The following is a 16,149-nucleotide window of genomic DNA, read 5'->3' on the forward strand; positions in this document are numbered from 1 at the left end:
TTGAGATAACATAAGATAACAAAAGGCTGGAGGGTACGAGTGAGTGTCTTGGGTCTCGAAATGGTCAGGATTATGAATGTAGATACATACATGTACACATACATGCCTACACATGTGTGGGACTGTATATCAATTTATACATTTAAATTAGTGTGCTTTATGAGGTTGTGAGAAGAAAAGTCTTCCCGTCTGTGATGACAAACACAGAGAGAGCAAAGCACCACACCCCCAGCCCGCAGGGTCACTAATTAACCTTCTACTGTGGGGCTCACAATACTTGTGCTCTGATACAGAAACGGCAGGCCTTCCCCCATGCACACGAAGTGTGTACATGGCAAAAGGATGCTCCAGTGGATGAGCCTCACAAACACTGATGGTGCCAGATTACACCAGACACCACAGCCTTTCCAGTCTGCATTCTCCAGCTTCACACAGTCACTCGTAAATGCTTTTCTCTGAACGTGTCCCGTCATTAAGCAACACACGCCTGTGTCTCCCTTCTTTAAGAGGTTTAACAGAGGTGCCTTGTCCCTTCAGCTGCACTTTGAGGAAGCTGAGAGTCCACGCCCTGGCTCCTGAGCAGCTTTCCTGAAGTCCAGATCTCAGGCCCCTGACGGAAATGGCCTCTCAAGTATACACAAAACCCACATACCTAAAACACAGCTAGAGCCGGGCGTGGTGGCACACACTTTTAATCCCAGCACTTGGGGAATCAGAGGCAGGCGGATCTCTTCGAGTTCAAGTCCAGCCTGATCTACAAGTCCAGGATAGCCAAGGCTACACAGGGAAGAAGAACAACAACAACAACAAAACCCAAAAAAACCAAAAAACACACAGCTAGGCACTGGGCAATGATGGCACACGCCTTTAATCCTAGCACTGGGGGAGGCAGAGGCAGGTAGATCTCTGTGAGTTCAAAGCCAGCCTGTTCTACGAAGCAAGTTCTAAGTCAGCCAGGGCTACATGGAGAAACCTTGTCATGAAAAACCAAAAACCAAACAAACAAAAAAACCAACAATATCAACACCGCACAGCTAGGCACGGTGGCACACAGCTGAGATCACAGCATTCAAGAGGCTGAGGCAGGAGAATGACAAGTTCCAGGCCATTGTGGACTAAATAATGAGTCCTTACTTAAAATACACACACACACACACACACACACACACACACACACACAGGCACACGCACATATATATTTGGGAGATATATAAGTATAGCTCCCACTGTATGCATGATATGTATATATGATCTATATATCATATATTTAGGATCCAGGGCAGGGAGATGGCTCAGTGGATAAAAATGTCTGCAGGGCAAGCATAAAGACCTGAGTTCAAATCCTTAGCACCCACATAAAGATTCAGGTATGGAGGCATATGTCTGAAATCCCAGCTCTGGGGGCCGGAAGCAAGAGTGCACCAGGAGCTCACTGCCTGCCTGTCTAGAGGCAGTGATATGCTCCAGGTCAGTGAGAGACTTTGGTGAAAGGGGATGAGGTGACCAAGTGGTTAAAGAAGACATTCCAAACACCCTCTGGCCTCACTTGCACATGGCTGGGCAAACACACCCACATATAAATACATAGGCACCTACACCTCCCCCCCCCCCACACACACACACAAGCTGGCGTGCATTGCTTGCAACATGGCTTCTCTCCAATGGCCAACTGTCAATGACCTTTTGCAGCTAATTAACAAAAAGGGAATGATCGAATTAGAACAACACCATTTTGAACCCACCAGTTAATTAATGGACGTAGGCGCGGAGGCTCAGCGACCGTGACGTCCCTCCTCCGCCCCTCCACATGCACAGTAAGAAGACCTTATGTCCCTCTTGATGAAAGGGAACATCACCACCTCAAGCTGCAAAAAAGAAGTCAAAACCTGATGAAGCCTCTAAAACTACAGGACATGCTGAGCTTGCCCTCAGTAAGATCCAGGATCTGGGGGCAGCTACCGGCTGAGAGGCCCTGGGTTCGCCAACAGACATTAAAGGTAGGGAAGTGGGTCTCTGCATTCATAGGCTTAGCCTGGTGGCGGCAGAAACACACGCCTGTAATCCCAGCACTTTGGGAGGCAGAGGCAAGTGGATCTCTGAGTTCGAGGCCAGCCTGGTCTACACAGGGAAACCCTGTCTCAAGAAAGAGAGAGGCTTAAAAGATACATCAAACTAAAAAATATGTAACTACGTAGTCACGTTCATAGCCGCATCCTTCACAAGATCCCAGAGAGGAAGCCTAGAGCCCGGGAGCAGGTGGATAAAAAGTGCAGGATGCATGCGCAACTTAGCATCATCCAGGCCCAAGGAGGAGGGGAATGCTGACATACGGCACAACACCAACGACTCCGAAGGACATCGTGCCAAACGAAGTCAGTCAGTCACAAAAAGCAAAGAGAGTTGTGTAGGGCAGCTCACACCTGCCATCCCAGCACTCAGGAGGTGGCTCTCTGTGAGTTCAAGGTCGACCTGGTCTATGCAAGGAGTTTCAATCCAGCCAGGGTTAAATAGTCTCAAGTAAACAACAGCAAAGACAAATAGCAAACAATTCCAGTTATGACTGGTACCTAAAGTAGTCGAGGAGGAGGGGGCAGAATGTGTGTGTGTGTGTGTGTGTGTGTGTGTAACAATAACAATGATAAATGGGCCATGAATTAAGAGGGGGACATGTAGGTGGGGCTGGAGGGGAAGGACATAGGAGAAGTTGGAGATAGGAAACAGAAGGGATAAAATGATGTGTTCATGTTTTGCTAAAACAAAATACATATATATATTTTAAATCAAGACACCTTAATTTTTGACAATGAGGACCAATGGTATCTTCTGGCTTCCATATGTGCACACGAACATGTGCACACAAACACACACACACATGCACATACACACACAAATAAAGATGGTGCTTTTATGTTACATGAAGTTTTATTGCAAGTCACATTTCTCTTTAAAGGTTTGAAGTGGTTAAAACTAAAGAGTGGTGTTTGAGAAGGCATTTGTGGGTGAGAAAATCATAAATAAATGTAGGAAAGTAAGTCCCATAAAAGCCCAGATGGAAGCTGGCTGGGGGAGGGTTGTGCTTGGGAAGTTTCTCAACTAAATTTCCTGAGCTGGGTGGAACTTTACCACAGCGGCCACTTTCCAGTAACTCGATAAGCTGGCCTTGAGTCTTCTGCAGTTTTTCCTATCCTCTCAAATACAATGAAAAGGTAAGAAAAAATAAATAAAACTAAAAAAAAAAAAACGCAATAGGGAGGTTCGGTGACACACGCCTGCCACCCCAGCTGTCAGGAGGTAGAGGCAGGAGAATCAGGAGTTCAAGTTCCTCCTCAACTGCATTGAAGGCTTGAGGCTAGCCTGGGCTAGATGACGCCCACTCTCAACTCAAAATGGGGGCAGGGGGAGCAAGCTACTACATTCCTTTCAACAACTACATCCTTAGAAAACAGACGAATGAGGAGTGGGGGCTCCTGAGGCTAAGCAGGTCCTGCCCCTCCCCCTCTGAATTCTATCCACGCTTCTGCTATGCCCTTTCCTCCTTGGCCTGGACCCCAGGTCCCATGAGCACCTGTTCAGCACCGTCGAGCTCTGCCTGTATTCACAGAGCATGACAACCCAGAGCCTCACCCACAGGAGCGCAGCAAAGAGGACTCGGACACCCTGTTGTCAGCTGTCAAATCCCGTTTTCTGGGCCCCAAACTCTCTAATATGGACTCAGCCACCATCCTTCTGCTACCGTGGCAGGGTGAAGAATCCAAGAGCGTTCTGCCTGTCTCTGTAAGTAATCTCCTCCCACACACAGTCCACAGGAAGAGGCGTTCAGCTCTGAGTGTTGATTGCACAGACACACATATCTGAGCTGCACCCTAACCACAGGAAGACGCTCTTTGGGGTCCCCTGTTTCCCCAGGTGTAAAATGGGGCTCGTAACAGGATCACCTTCTTAGAGGCGTCAGGGGTCTTGACAAGCTCAGAGCAAGTCATCAGTAACTGTTATTTCATTTACAGGTCACAAGCACTGTGGAAGTAGCTCAGGGAGTAGAGTGACTGGCACATGCTAGGAGGTTCCATCTTCAGTGAAGACAGGAAAATCAGATGGCAAGCTCTGAGATCAAGGCTGCCTTTTTCACCCGTCCAACCTCACACTGCGGGTGGTCCTCAGGTGAGACACCAACGGACTAAATAGCAGTGAAAAGCAGTCAGCGCCACCCCCCCACACACACACACACTCCTACCATGGGCTACTTTGAGGGGCATCTGGAGCCACACCCCTCTACCTGCTCCCTCCTCTCTTCATCTTGAAGTGTTTGGAACCTCCCACCAGCTGGACTGGATCTAGACTAGAATGTGCAAGACAGCTGGGCGAGCCTGGCTGCCTGGTTCTTCACTGACCCCCATCCCTGCAGAGTCAGTGTTTGTATACTTCCCCAAGGCCTAAAAATACTCTGAAAGACACAAGCCTCCATCAACTGAAGAGCCTTCCTTGCCTGCTCACTGCCCCCAGGGCAGACAGTGCAGAGGGTTCACAGGCTCTGAGGCGGCTGGGCACCCCAGTGAACAAACATGGACAGCACAGGCCAGTTGCCACTCTCCCCCTCCTCCTGTCTCCTTGCTAACAAACCAATTTTGTTTAGTCCCCCTACCTGGTTTGGTGCTACTTTTTACTCTTTTATTTTAGGGGTTTCTTATGCCTCTACCTCTCTTCCCCTAACACTGGGTTGTTGGCATACTTTTTAAAAACTCTTTTATTTACATTTCTTATATCTCTTTCTCCCTACTCCACCCCAACCCATTCTAATACCCTAACACCCCAACACCAGGTAGGAGAGAGAAAGAGGGGGCACAGTTCTTTTAGCTGCTTCCTGCTGGTTAGGGTCATCAAGTCCCTTGGAACCAGTCCAATCCTCATTTCAGGAGATCGCCAACTTCTTGTCTCACTGCATCAACAGCAACCAGGAGCTCTAGGGGAGAAAGCAGCAGCAGCCTGGCCTTCTTCTTTTTTTGAGCTCCTCCACACTCTCAGGACTCCGGCATTTATTCTTTCCCCAGAGTCCTAAGATTTAAACTGTCTACAGCTGGCAAAGAGCTCCTCTCAGAGCCTGCACGAGGCAAATAGTCTGCTGTGGACCACCTGAATCAGTCCCACAGCCCACACCTGGGGTTTAAACTTTTAAAACATGTTTATATCTACAACATTGCGTAGGCTAGGAAGAAGATTAGAAGGGACAGGGGACATAGAGCTCTTCAGACTGAGTTCTGGCTGGCTAGGATGGCCAGGTTCTTCAGGAAAATACCAATCTCAGTCATCAGGATATCCAGCAGTCCAGCAACAGCAGAGAGAAAACAGACAAGCAGCCTTCTTCCCTCTCCATCGGTTCTCCATCCGTCTCCTCAAAGCCCCTTCCTCTCTCAGGCCTTTGATATTTATATTCTCCCAGAGTCCTCAGACTTCCACCAACTCCTGCTGGCAAAGGCCACGGCCGCTCTCTGAACCACACCAGGCTGTCACCAACTGGCATAGGCCACACCCCTCATGAGGCAATGATCAGCCTTTGACAAACTAAAGCAGGCCAATATCCCACACTTGGGATTAAAACAAAAACATGTTTACATAACATAACTGAGTTTTTAAAGACACCAAAACTTCCACTGCACCCTGGCATTTTTTAATGATTTATTTTATTATCATTTTTAATGTATAATGTATAATTTTTAATGTATAATTATAATATATAATGTATAATGTATAATTTTTAATGTATATGAGTGTTTTATGCAGTGCATGGCTGAGCACCATATGCATGTCTGGTGCTCTCAGGGATCAGAAGAGGGTGTTGGGTTCCCTGGAACTGGGGTTACAGACAGTTGTGAGTCACCATGCGGGTGCTGGGAATTGAACCTGGGTCCTCTGTAAGAGCAAATGCTCATAGCTGCTGAGCTGTTTCTCCAGCTCCTAACAGCCTCACATCTTTCTTGATTACTCTAAGCCAACCATGGTGCTTCATTCTCCCACAATGCTCTGTTTTAGGAAGGTGTTCTAGATGGTGAACCAGGTTTCCAAGCCTGCTGGAGACCACTGGGAAGGTATTCCCCACTCTCATTGTGGGCCACATGCTGACACCATGTCACATGATGATGCAACACATCAGCATTCAGCCAATGGTCTATCTCCCAGAGGACGGTGGGAAGTGTAATGAACTCTCACCTTGACGCAGCAGGCAAGTAGCCCAGCAGAGGGCTCACGTCGGCCCCAGAATCTTCCCTGGCTCAGAGTCAAGGAAAGAAAGAAAGAGAGAGAAAGAGAGAGAGAGAGAGAAAGAAAGAAAGAAAGAAAGAAAGAAAGAAAGAAAGAAAGAAAGAAAGAAAGAAAGAAAGAAAGAAAGAAAGAAAGAAAGAAAGAAAGAAAGAAAGAAAGAAAGAAAGAAAGAAAGTAAGTTGTGTGCTAGGGCGTGGTGGCACAGGTCTTTAAAACCAGCATTCAGGAGGCAGAGGCAGGCTAATCTCAGAGTTTAAGGCTAGCCTGGTCTACAGAAAGAGTTCCAGGGCAGCCAGGGCAACAGAGAAACCCTGTCTCAAAAAAATGAGAGAGAGAGAGTTGGGAAACATTCAGTGTCAAACAACTTTCCATACTTTGTTTGCCTTTGCCAAGCGCCGTTCTCCTTGGCCTAAAATTCCCCAGACAGAAACCAGGTACCAGCACGGCCCCTGGTGGCCAGACTGTATTATCACATCCACCGCAAAACTCTTAGAAACCTGGATATGAAATACTCACCCCCACCAGGGCCTTCTGCGGCTCTCTGTGCAAGTACAGTGTTTCTTCAGAGAAGAGGAGCCAACGAGGGTCCTTAACCTGGAGGGGCGGCCTTCCACCACTGAAAGCTGTCATCCTCTGCTCCGCTCTGGCCAGCTGCAGCGTCGTCGCCTTCTGGCACTGCTATGGAAACGCTAAGCAGCGCCCCACAGTTGCTAAGCTCTCTTCTGATTGTGCAGGGCAGTCTGCCCTCGGCTCAGCACCACCGTGCAGCCTCCACAGAAATGCGTGTCCCCCGATAGACGCCTTGCCCCATCCCGACAAGACCCACCGGGCAGCAGGGCTAAAAGCTGCAGTCAACCCCAAGAATGAGACAGTAAATGAGCAGCGAGGGGAGCCCCTCTGAATCCACGCTTCATTTTCTGTGGTTGGAAGAGTGAGGCTCCGAGCACTTACTGCACCCTGTGAAACAGAACTCTGATTTCCCAGGCCAACTGGGACTGCCACTGAGTCTTCAGCTGAGTCTTCAGCTGCCAGTCCCACAGCACCCGCGGGCTGCTCCTATGACAGGGGCATGTGGTCAAACTAGTAAATCAGCATAAGCGCCGATCTGCTGCTGCGCGTGGCTGAGTCTGGAATGAGATGCCCGGTCAGCAACACGTTCCGTGGAACAGCATGCTGGTGACTGAAGCACTCTGTGCATACGCAGATGGGCTGGCAGAAGTTCCTCAAGAAGGGATGGCAAATAAACACCCCTCTCACTAGGACAAACCACGCTCCCGCCATGATGGAAGGGATCCAGCGTGACCAACTGGCCAGCAGATGGATGAATGGATGGATGGTTCCTCTCTCCAGAATGGCGAGCTTCTAAACCACCTACAAGACCTCCTCCTCCTTCCCCCATTCATGCAGCACTTGTCTCTGAGGGCCTCCACTGGGCCCAGCAGCAATAGATAAGTCTTCAGTCTAGAAGCAGCACAGCAGGAGCCAGGTGCTCAGGCTCAGAGGGTTGTGCCTGTAACCGCTGCCACCTCTCAAGAGATAGCACGGAGAAAGAGTGCTGACTGGGCACCGAGATGGGGTTACCAGCCTCCACTGTTGGGCCTCTCCTAGCGCTCCTGGGACAGGAAAGAACTTTACTTCTCTAGGATGTTTCTTCATTTTTTTTTAATTGTTTATACAGTATTCTGCATGTGTGCCTGCAGGCCAGAAGAGGGCACCAGATCTCACTACAGATGGTTGTGAGCCACCGTGTGGTTTCAAGGAATTGGACTCAGGACCTTTGGAAGAAAAGCCAGTGCTCTTAACCTCTGAGCCATCTCTCCAGCCCAGGTTCCTTCACTCTTGATACAGAATGGAAACATAAGGGTAGCAGAGACCCAGCAATGACCCACAAGAAGGATGGAAGGCTTGATTCTTCTTCGGTATGGGCAGCAAGGAAGGCATTCTTAAATTTTCAATTAACAGCTGAATCTAGTCCATATCATCACAGGTCTTCAGTTCTAAACAGCTTAAGAAAATGTTCCTCACAAACAATGCCTTTCAGGCTGAAGAGATGGCTCAGTGGTTAAGAGCACTGGCTGTTCTTTCGAAGGTCCTGAGTTCAATTCCCAGCAACCACATGGTGGCTCACAACCATCTATAATGAGATCTGGTGCCCTCTTCTAGATGCAGGCAAAACACTGTATAAATAATAAATAAATATTTTTTTAAGTTAAAAAAGAGATGCCTTTCACTTGCTAAGTTCTGAAAAGTTATTTATTATCGTCCTAGATGGCTCAGCAGGTCAAAGTGCTTACTGCCAAGCCTGATGACCTCATTTCAATCCCCAGGATCCACGTGGTGGAAGGACAGGACTGACTCCACCAAGTTGTCCTCCTGACATCCACTTAACATGTCAAGGTGTGCGCACATACACACAAATGTAAATAAATGTAATTTGAAAGCTCTGGTTGCTCTGTATAGGGTATACATACAGGACAGCGGGTTTCATGGTGACATTTTCATACATATCATTGAATTTTTTTGTGTTCGCCCTCCCTCCCTCCACTAGTCCCTTTGCTCCCTAAAACAATTCCCCTTCTGTTTTCTACTATTACATGTTAATGTGTAAGCTTTAAATTTGCACAGTTAATGTTTTGTCTTTTAATGAACTGTTTTCTGCATGAATATTACCCTATAGGACAGTAGGAAATGAGTGTTTTATTCCTAGACTAAGGAGTGTTTATCAGTGTGTGTGTATGTGTGTGTGTGTGTGTGTGTGTGTGTGTGTGTGTCACAACACCTATGTGGAATTCAGAGGACACTTGTAGGACTTAATTCACTGCTCCAACCATGTAGGTCCTGGCATGACAAGTCACCTGCTCTAGACTAAGTTTTTAATTGCTTGGGACCTTTCCAATTCACTTCACTTCTGTCTAAAATAAGCCAAAGACGTGTCCACTCTTTAGCCTTACTGCCTAAAGAGTGAAAGGTAACTTCCGCCATCTAGCGGCCAAAGTGGTGATTACAGACGCTCTTTATCCCTGTGAGCAACATGTGAACAAAGTGAGTGAAAATTCAGTGAGTGAACACTGGAAATTAAATGTGGGTTTTATGAATTGAGATATAACGTCTGTGCAAATGTATGCTAGATCTTGAAGGCTTAGCGTGGGGGGGGGAAGTTAAACATCTAACAATTGTTTCTACTGACTTAGACAATTTGAGGTGGAGGAAGTAGCAAGGGCCATAAGACTGCTGAGCCCAAGGCACATGGCACCAGAGGTCTGCCTGGGTGAGCTTTTCCTCTCCCAGAGCAGCATCCTCACCCTGTGAGGGGGATATAAAATTGCTGAGGTGCCGTGGGCGCTCCTCCTCTCGGTGCTGAGGACTGGCATGGTCTGCTGTATCTGTTTAGTCCTCCTTTCCTCCTTTGACCCGATTTTGCAAAAACAGCCTCTGCTAGGCAGGCGACCTGTTGCTGGAGGGACTCGAGACTGGTCGCGGCGGAAGCCGTGGCCTAGTCAACCTTACCCTGGAAGTTGCTGGCCAGATGGTGCGTTTGGGCAAGGGCTGCTCCCGTGGATCCGGTGGTGCCCAGTGACATGGTGAGACTCAGTCCAATGAGCAGAGGGATGAAGACCTCCCCTTCCTTTCAGTCTCCTCCCATCTGTAAAGCAAGCTCTTCAGGCTCATAGAGATAAACCTGGGGAGCAATCATTGCAGGGGTGCAAAAACCTTGGAAAGGGGGGGTTAATACAGGAACTGGTAATGTCACTGCGCCGGAGGAGAGTTAGGAACAGTGCTGTTACAGGAACATGTAGGATGGGATCTTGAAGAGGACCCTACGAGGCGAAAGGGGAAGGATAGACTGAAGAGAGGAAGGTTTTGTGACGTGGGTATGGGCCCACAGGGTTCGTGAACTGAGATGTTAATGGGATGCTAAGGATGGCTGGGAGAGGGAAGCACAGAGTGGGAGGGGGTTCGGGAAGGAGGTGGGCTGTATTTAGGATGTATTGCAACCAGGAGAGGGTGGCTTGCCCCTCCTTTTGAGCTTGATCCTCCTGTTGAAGAACGTCAATGTGGGTAAAGACCAACTTGGAGGCAGGGACAAGCCTACGGAGTATTTGGCGTAGCCATTAGGATAGAGCTTACCCCCAAACCCCATTTGTCATCGTTTGTCCCAAGGATCATCACTGGAAAGCTGAAAATGAGTATTAAGGTTGGCGAGCATGGCGCCACCACAGCTGATGGAATCCAATTCGGCATCTCCAGTATCTGCAACCACCAGATATGGAGGCCTCCTGAAGTCAGTCGCCTGTGTGCGGTAAGCAAAGCAGAGGAAAGGGCTGGGGACCGTGGAAATGGATTCAGACTGCAGAGGAATCCCAATCTTGGTTCGGCATCTTTCAAGTGGGCAGTCCTGGGTTCCTATGATTTTGCAGTGCTCATTGTAAAGACTGTCCAGTGGTGTGAGGAGCGTTAGAAAGAAGCTGGGCTGTAGCAGAGTTAGAATGAAGAATAACAAAAACAGTCATAAGACTAGAGGAAAGGGAAGCCAGTGGTGGGCTCGTGACCTGGGGGCTGCCACTAGGTCATAAATGTCCTTCCAGGAGATCTTATCCTCCACCTCCTCTGTCCTTGGTGGAAGAACAAGGAGGAAGTATTGTCTTGGGAGCTGGGGGAGGTGGGAGCGATTCTGTCCCAGGCCTGGAGAACACAGTGACTTGGTCACAATAATCTGTGCACAATACTGACTGTTGGGACCCAGTGGGAAAGGCTCCTTGGCCAAAAAGTTCATCATTGCCCCACGAGATGCTTGGCTGACCCTGATTTTGCCTGATTTGTTGAAGGCATTCATCTCTGAAGAGTGCCTCCTCTTGTAAAAGATAACTGGGGCCTGGAGAAATGGCTCAGAGGTTAAGAGCACTGGCCTCTCTTCTAGAGGTCCTGAGTACAAATCCCAGCAACCACATGGTGGCTCACAACCATCTATAATGAGATCTGGTACCCTCTTCCGGCATGTAGGTTTACATGCAGGCAGAACACTGTCAAATGGTGGGAACTAGAAAGATCATCCTGAGTGAGGTGTCCCAGGAAGCAGAAAGACACACATGGTATATACTCACTTATAAGTAGATATTAGACATATAATATAGGATAAACATACTAAAATCTGTACACCTAAAGAAGCTAACCAGAAGGAGGACCCTGGGTAAGATGCTCAATCCTCATTCAGAAAGGCAAACGGAATGGACATCATGTTCTGCCCAGTTCACGAACCCCAAAAGACCAGGAATAAACAGACTCCACTGTAAATACATGAGGTTTTTTTTATTGTAAATTACAAGCTGCAGCTTGGGCCTACATAGCCCCACCGCCAAAGCAGTGGGAGCTGAGTGCGCCGTACCCAGGTTAGTTGGGTGATTTAAAGATTCTGTCCATCCCAGCATGCCCAAGGCAGGGGCGATTCCTGCCTGGCAAGCATCTATTGGTCAAGATGCTACATTTTGAATCAATTGACTATAGGAAGGTTCCCAGACCATAATGACCTGGTGTCCCTCCCTAAGGGGATGGTCCAGTTTCCTAGCAACTGTATCTCTAGTTGGTGGGGAAAGAATGCAGCGTGGTGGCTCTTGCCCTCAGGGCATTACTAGACTTCTTTCCGTACCTACTTCAGGTCTTAATAATAGCTGCTAATTTATCTTTTGGTCTCTCAATCAGAAGAGAAAGCAGGAATAGTACAGGAGCCTACCACAGAGGGACTGTTAGTTGTTATTATTTAAATAAATATGAGGCTGGGGTCAACCGATCTTCTCTGCAAGAGGTTTATTGAGTGGGTATGGAGGGAGTGGGGAAAACAGGACATGGTGGGGAGAGAGAAAGAAAGGGGAAGGGGGGGTGCCCCGAGAGAGAGAGCGTGTGAGAGGGAGAGAGAGAAAGAGAGAAAAAGCAAGAGGAGAGTAAGAGAAAGAGAGAGTATAAGAGAGAGTAAGAGAATAAGAGAGAGACCATGTGTCGGGGTTGGCCATTTAAGGGCAAGGTAACCATGCCTTCCAGGTGTGGTTATAAGTTGCTCGGTAACCCAGGAGCAGGTTGTGTTCCGAAATACTATCAGGGACTCTGAAAGACTCTACCCAGCAAGGTATTAAAGCAGATGCTGAGACTCATAGCCAAACTTTGGGCAGAGTGCAGGGAATCTTATGAAAGAAGGGGGAGATAGAAAGACCTGGAGGGGACAAGAGTTCTACAAGGAGAGCAACAGAACCAAAATATCTGGGCTCAGGGGTCTTTTCTGAGACCGATACTCCAACCAAGGACCATTCATGGAGATAACCTAGAACCCCTGCCCAGATGTAGCCCGTGGCAGCTCAGTGTCCACGTGAGTACCCTAGTAAGGGAAACAGGGGCTGTCTCTGACATGAACTCAGTGGCTGGTTCTTTGATCACCTCCCCCTAAGAGGGGAGGATGAAGGGGGCAGCTTTACCAGGCCACAGAGAAAGACAATGCAGAGGGTCCTGATGAGACCTGATAGGCTAGGGTCAGATAGAAGGGGAGGAGGACTTCCCCTATCAGTGGACTGGGGAGGGGCATGGGAGAAGAGGGACAGAGGGTAGGACTGGGAGGGGATGAGGGAAGGGGCTACAGCTGGAATACAAAGTGAATAAATTGTAATAAATTAAAATTTTTAAAATAAATAAATAAATCTGAAGAAGGAATAGAGGGAAAAGGAGGAGGGAGAAGCAAAAGAAGCGGCAGAAGAAAAAGAAGAAAAGAAAGTTGCGCTGGTCAAGAAAGTGACAGATGCCCCACTGATCCTGGAGTGTGTTTAGAGTGGCAATTTTACTTTGGAGGACAGGCTTAGTCCAAGGGGCATGAAGACCATCTTTCTTGACTGCCTCTCTCTTTTAAATATGTAGCTTGACAGGGGTACCGATTAAGTGGTGTGGCCCTGCATTGAACACTGCATGGAAATGCCTGAAATTCCTGACTTAATGAGAGAATAATGAGGTTTATGGGCAGTAGAGGGAGAGGAGGGAATTATCCCGAAGCTTAAGTGGCCTTTTCTCTGCCTTTGTAATGGATTTACAGAAATTACAAAGTTGTTGCATCACTGGAGGTGGGGGTGGGGAAGGTGAGGTCTTAGGGGGAGGAAGTAGGAGCTGCCACAGTGATCCTTCCACTTTGGTGGAGGGAGGGGGGAAGGAGTGAATGGGGCCTGGAGGGGAGGGCTTACGCTGTGCTTCCTCCAAGGAGCTGTATGGTGGGAAGAGGAGAAATAAACTAGATTGGACTGGGCAAGATGCTGATGCTGAGGAGGAAGTGGCTCTGTTTGACTTTAATTTCCCGTTCAAGCGCTGTGAGATCTGGAGCAGGGTGGTCGTAGGACAGTCATCTTCAGACGGGACGCAGCATCCTCAGCGGGCCCCATTTTAGGGTGTCCTACAAATTGGCAGATGGCAGCTATGATAAGCAGTAAAGGAGAGGAGGGAGTTTTTCCTTCTTGACAGGCGAGGTAAGTCCATGAGTCAGAGCTGTAAGGATCTCCTGTGGCCACCCACAGTGCTGTTTCAAGGACTTCCTCTTAAAATGAGAAGGCTTCTTTTTTGGTGAGTTTTATTCCACGGGATTTGAGAGGACCCCTATTTCCCAAATCTGAGGTTGCTTTTGATGTGGTAAGGTGTTCCCCATGATAGAAAAGGAAAGGAAACACCAGGGCCAGTTCCTGTAGCCTTACAGAGCTGCCAGGGTATTCTTCAAAGTCCAAGACCAAGCCCGGCTGCAGTTTTAAGATTTCCAGCAACCACCCTGGTGGTATTTTCAGGTGCTTTGTTCTATGTTACTTTTTATTTATTTTTTATTTTTTAATAATAAGAGATAAAAGACAGGTAGTTATTGCTGACACCCACATGGGCTATTGGGGTTCAGACAGGTTTCAGGGATTTCTACCAACACCAAGGAGTAGCCCTGGCCAGAGATGTCAGTTGCCCTTTCAGTATGCCTCAACCCAACATGATGGCACAAACCAAAAACAAAGAAGGAAAAGACAAACTGCCAGACCTCAGTGTGGGGAGACTTAAGGCCGGGTACTCACCTGTACTGGAGTTCCTGTGATCTCCACTTTAGATGCTAGCTGCTACCTGTGTCCGCGTCCCCCTTGGGGTAGTCTGGCTTCTTGTGCACCAAACTGGACTGGAGGGAGGAAAGCTGTGAGCGCAATGCAAACTGGTTCGGTTTATTGAGGTTGGGGGAGGCACTTACGGCCCTGGGGAGGTTTGTGTGGCCATGTACCATTGGCCAGGGCAGGAAGATGCTTCGCCTGCATATTCAGGGGCTATAGGGGTGTGGTGGGGTGGGGGACCTTATAAGGTCAAGCAAGGATAACTGTGGTAACTGTGAGAGGAATCAGTTCTTACTAGGGTTGATGGTGGGCTTTATGGCATCATGTTGGGAGAAGGGAGGTAGCCAACTCCTGCCATCCTCATGTTTAAGATAGCTGGGGTTGAAGTTAGGCCATTACAGTCCCACAGAGATGAGAGCTATACCCAAGCTTTACAAATACATGGCCGGGGCTGAGCACAGAGTGTTTCTATCTAAATATCCCTAGGCCTGGGCCTGGAAGCTTCTAGCTTCTGTACAATCTAATCTTCTGCAAACCCAGACCTCCAGCTTCCATCTACTAACCTAGGCCTAGAATTTTTTCAGCCTCCAGGACTTACTGCTGAATAAGCTCATCCTGTGTAGTTCTTTCTGAACTATGGCTGGCTGGTTCAACTCAGCTATTTTGGTTCAATACTCTTCTCCAAGCTGACTGATTCAAGCTGGTTTCTTTTTAGACTTCTCACTGAATTGCTCTGCTTGGAAAACTGCCTCTGAACTAACTCTATGAACTAAACTATACAAACTTGAACTGCACTCAACTGTAGTCCCAAACTCTGCTCTACTGTCTCCATGAATGCTCTTTGTGCTGCTCTTAAGTAGTCTTGCTCTCGTCAGAGTTGGGCATATTCTATCTCTGACTCACTCTGTCAAATCTTTCTCTGATTTGTCACTTTGTCTGCCCCTCAATTAAACATCATTGTTTGAGATTAAGTGTGTGCTAAATTCCAGACAGGCATTAAAGGTGTGTTGTGTCTATATTCCAGCCAGACAGATTAAGGGTGTGTATTCCAGCCAGAGAAAGTGTATACAGCCAGATCACTCAGACCTAGCCTTTGGATGTGATTCCTTGATCCCTTGTGATCCAGAGCAGCCATATTGCTGGATTAAAATTCCTCTAGAGGTCCAGAACTCAGAGATTAGCCTGCCTCTGCCTCCTGAGTGCTGGGATTAAAGGTGTGCACCACCACTACCAGGCTCTCAAAATGTATTCTTGTCAATAAGCAGTACAGGCCTATTTCATATTACACTTTTATTTCAGGCTATCTCTGCCACCTCTCAGCCACTGCCATGAATACTGATCATAAACGTGATAACTGCAGTGTGTCAAGCACAGACTTAAGTCTGTAACTACCACGGCCATTATGTGTCCAAAGTGTCCATGTGGACAACTGAAGTCTTCCTAATTAGTCTTTTTCAGCACACTGCTGCAGTCCTGTGGATTCATCACTCTTCTAGCCTCCTTTCTTTCTCCCCAGGTCAAACTTAGATTTGCCCACAGATTTGGTTTGACTAAATTAATCATTCCTTAATACGAATGCACAATCTATTTCTAGAAAATTTAAAAGGGAGTTGGGTCTACTTTGTAAAATGGAGTCTGTTGGGGCATACAGCCCAAAAGCTACTCTTCAACACAACATGGAATAACTCAGAACAAGGCACTAACTTAAGACACTGTGCTCTCCTCAACCCCAGGACTCAAAGTTTGGTTGGTTTTGGTTTGATTTGGTTTTTGAAACAAGATCTCTCTCTATATTCTTGGC

The sequence above is a fragment of the Meriones unguiculatus genome, chromosome 1, assembly GCF_030254825.1.
Source record: "Meriones unguiculatus strain TT.TT164.6M chromosome 1, Bangor_MerUng_6.1, whole genome shotgun sequence".
NCBI classification, from domain to species: Eukaryota; Metazoa; Chordata; class Mammalia; order Rodentia; family Muridae; genus Meriones; species Meriones unguiculatus.